Source organism: Numenius arquata, chromosome 14 (genome assembly GCF_964106895.1).
Source record: "Numenius arquata chromosome 14, bNumArq3.hap1.1, whole genome shotgun sequence".
Lineage (NCBI taxonomy): Eukaryota > Metazoa > Chordata > Aves > Charadriiformes > Scolopacidae > Numenius > Numenius arquata.
In genome coordinates, this window is record NC_133589.1 from 13190754 (window position 1) to 13194965 (window position 4212).

Consider the following 4212-nt stretch of genomic DNA (forward strand, 5'->3'; position numbering starts at 1 on the left):
AGCAGCGTCCCACAGAAACAAAAAGCGGACAGAAAGTCATTTGTCGGTGCTGGAATATTCACTGCTCGGGCAACTTTGACGGGCTTTGCAGCTGGCAGAGCCGGGACTTGGAGGAAAATTTGGCAAACGTGAAAAGACTCCAGGCTACACAAGGTCTTGGGCTAACCTGAGCCCTGGCAGCGAGAGCAGGGGGTCCGTGCTCGTGCTAGACCCAGCACCTGGGTTCAAATGCATGCTCTGAAATGACCCGGCTGAAAACTGCTTTCTGTGCCATCAGGCATCTCCAGGTGTGTACAGGCTCTGCAGGACACCAGCCCCTGTGAGGTTTGTGCACATGTATTTTTGCCGGAGAAGCCCCAGAGGAAGGTGTGACAGCCCCAGGGATGGGGCACAGTGAGCATCCCCAGTCGCACGGGCTCTAAGATCACCATGAGGTACTGCATGAGACAATCCCAGAGTTGCCAAAGGCCGGAGAGCTGGTCAGCTGGGGAAAATCATGCACTTAAGCAGGGAAAACTCTTAATTTCTTCCAAGAGGAACTAAATCTGGGAAAGCATTTCCGATTTGTTCTTTCTGAATGCGGATCTTATTTTTTAGGCCAACTGAACAAAATGTCTGTCTAGAGAGCTCCAGAAAGAGGAACAAAAGTAAACTATAAATATTCAGCTCTTGATTTCAGGTTTTAATAAATGATGAGCTCTGGGAGAAGCATTTTTTCTTTCAAATATCAAATGACTTGATTAATTTTATAGTTTGGGTACATAGCGCTTGTCACCTTCTATCTGGATGCAATACAGCAGTCTCTGGCAACGCTTTAAGATGACACGTCCCAAAGGAAATTGGGTCCAAGGGTCTAATGAGAAACAACCACTCCCCCGTGAAGGCTGAAGTCTGTATCTCTGCATCTGTATCTGTGTCTGTCTATAAATAAAATCTCCTGCACAGGAAGGTCTGATGTGAGAGACACGATGTTCAAAGATTCCCTGACCTATATAAAAATCACGGAGCGCTCTGGTGACAGCCCCTGGGGCAGGGTGATGGGTAGAGGCTCTCTCTGCCGCTGTTTGCCTGCAGCCCTGATCAGGACTCACCCCCACGCTGAGGGGAACCTGCCACCCCTGTTTCGGAAGCACACAGGGATGCTCCTGGGAAGCCGGGACATGCATCTTGTGGCCCACCTGATATCACTGGCTTTGAAAATCTCGAGATGCAGACACTTTCTGCTCTAAGGGAGGTTATTGTGAAGCCAAAGCAGATTTAGGTCTGTGTAAATTTTTAATGATACACGTTATTGATGTTTACCAAGAAACGTACGTGGCTACATGGTGTCATTCATCGGCACCACCTGAGCGCGCCTGATTCGGTCAGTGACAGAATAGCTATGATGTGTGGCTGGCTCGGACCATGCTCCGGAGCACCCTGATAGAATAAACAATAAAGAATTATTCCACCAGCTTAAAAATTGCCAATTGTTTTCCAATCTTCAGAGGCAGTTTTCTGGGTGGATAAAAATATGCGAGAGCTGAGCTCTCTCTGGGCCCTGGAACACTCGGGCTACTTGTTTGGAACCGAAGGAAGGAAGGAAGGAAACAATGCGAATTCCAACAGTTGCACACACAACCGATGGAAAGAAAACAGTTCCACTGATCATATATGTGCTTGTGTTGTGAGGCTGAATTACAGAGGTCTGGGAACACACAATGCGCTGTACATTCCCTTTAGCTGTTAATGGAGTGGTTGTGTCTCTCGCAGTGTGCCGGCTCGTGGCAGCGGTGGTGGCAGGGGCTGCCGGTTGGCTCTGGGCTGCTCTGTGGGGTGTTAAGTCCATTATAAATTCTGCCTTTCCTGGTGTGGTCATAAAAAGTGCCATTTCCCAGGCTAGGTGTGAAATACATGATGTGCTTGGGCAAAACCCCTAGATACCAGCACATTGTTTTTATTTTAAGAATTCTGAAACTGGAAGAGCTGTGCTCAGTGATTTATACCCGAAGCAAAACACCCTTAAGCAAAGTGAGCATTCAAACAAATGCTGAAGTGCCTGAATTAAAATAGATGTGCAATATCAGGGTAGCAACGTGTCCTTCCACCTCGCTGGCTGGGATCTGCCGGAGAAGGGCAGCTGGAGCTGCTCTGCCTGAATAAACTCTGGTTTGAGCATGAGCAGTCGGAGGGTACTGCCTCTCTGCCCAGTCCCCAAAGCCTGGAGCAAGTGGTTCCCCTGGGAAGGAGCATTAGGAATCATACAGTTTAGAGCATGTTTTGGGGAGATTTTTGCTAAAATAATTGATTGATACATTCTTCCCTCTGGATAACATCTTACCTGGTGTTTGCTAGGAACTTCACAAGCTTGCTGGTAGTGTGAAGAGGGGGCTGCCTGTTGCCAGCTGTCTGCCAGACCCACCGTGCAGATGTCCCCTTCCCCAGGACAGGGCATCATCCCAGCAATTACCGTGGCAGAAACAGCATGCTGCCCTGGCCTGACCGACCTGGGGTTAGATAGCCAGAACGAGTGTTGGTTTGCTTTGGGCTGCTGGGCTGCGAGTGGTGACAGAGGCTCTGCAAACACCGGAGACGCCTCTGCCGTCTAACAACATCTATAATCACCTGCTGCCTGAAATTGGTTTTGGCATAAGTAATTCGAATTAAATTGTCTTTTTGTAGAATTTAAGAAGTCATATATTTTCTCTAACTATACCTCAAATCCCTTTTCAAACTTCCAGACTCAATAAAGTGATATGACCATTGTCTTCTGCTAGAGGATCTCAAAGCGTGTTTCCAGGAGTAACGTGTTCATTGTACAGATGTTAACTGCGGCACGGACAGTTTACACGAGCGTCCCCTGCTCACGCAGTCGGTGCAGTCCTAGAAAGAGACACAGTCTTCAGCCTCTACTACATGAGCACCGGGTTGGGTAACACTTTTCAAGCGCTCATGTTATGCAATGATTTCACACAATAATCTTGGTTTAATAATGGAGAACAGAGGCCAGCCTTAAACCACGCTGTCTCCCAAGTCATTTCCTGGGAAGGGCAGATCCTTTGGGGAAAAAATCCCCACAGTAAAATAAGCAGATACTACTTCTGCAGCATGTCACTACAGGAGAGACCTTTCATGGTGGAGACGAAATGCTGGTGGTGTGATGGACAGACCCACAGCTGCTGCGCTCCTCCAGAGACATGTTCACAGCTTACAGTCCTACGACCTAGAGCAAGCTGCTTCTCTTACTTTGAGAAAATTGTTTCAATTCACTATTTCCCAGAATGTTCACAATGCCAGGCTGGCAATATTTAACAGCACCAGGCACAAAGCTCTATAACCAAGTTATTTTTCCGTTTTGCTCTGAAGGCACGTGGTGGGCACATGTGTAAGCAATCAGGCTGCGTGCCCACCATTCTTCACCAGGCTGCTGCTGCTGCGCTGCCTGCTGGCCTGCGGAAGGAGAGGACAGCACTGAACCCTTCCTGCACCGCTCACATGCAGCTCTCCTTGCCTTTCCTCGTCCAGACAGCCACACCAGCAGAAGACTTGACCGAGCCAATACAGGAGATGACCTTTATCTTGTTCTTTTGTCAGCAAATCTTCATCTCTGTAGTAAAGGCGCTTCCTGCTCTCACAGGCATGGATGTGCTGCCTGCCTTAAGGAATCCCTGTTTCACCGACTGCTGTAGCTGTGACACAGGAGTTCGCTCATTGTATCCCAAAGCAATGCGAGCTCTCCCCGTGCTTCGAGGAGCTTTGTTTAGTAGCTGTGGAAAAGTGATCCCCAAATACAATGAGATGACACGAGTGGGTTCTGCACTGCTGGTTCCTGATCTCAGGAAGTTGGCTTAATCTGTGCTCTGATGTTCTTCATCAACAAGGGAAAACCTTGCTCCCAAAGCTGCTGTTTTCTTTGTATGTAATGTACAAAACATCTTCCTAATTCATGGACTTCATAATGCATACATTTTCCTATTTTCTCCAAGAATTATCTTTATAAAATATTTGAAATGTTGCATAACTTGAAAGTGTTTTATGTTACAAAGATTTTTAACTGCAAGACTTAAAATTTGATATTGAAAGAAAACCCTACTAGATGAACATCATTTTCGTAGCCTGTGCATCTGTAAGGTTCTTGTTAACTCCTTGAGCACAATCGAATATAAAATCTATGTTGCAATCGTTTACAGGGCTTTCCCTTTTTGGTTGATTCAAAATCTTACTGGAAACCTT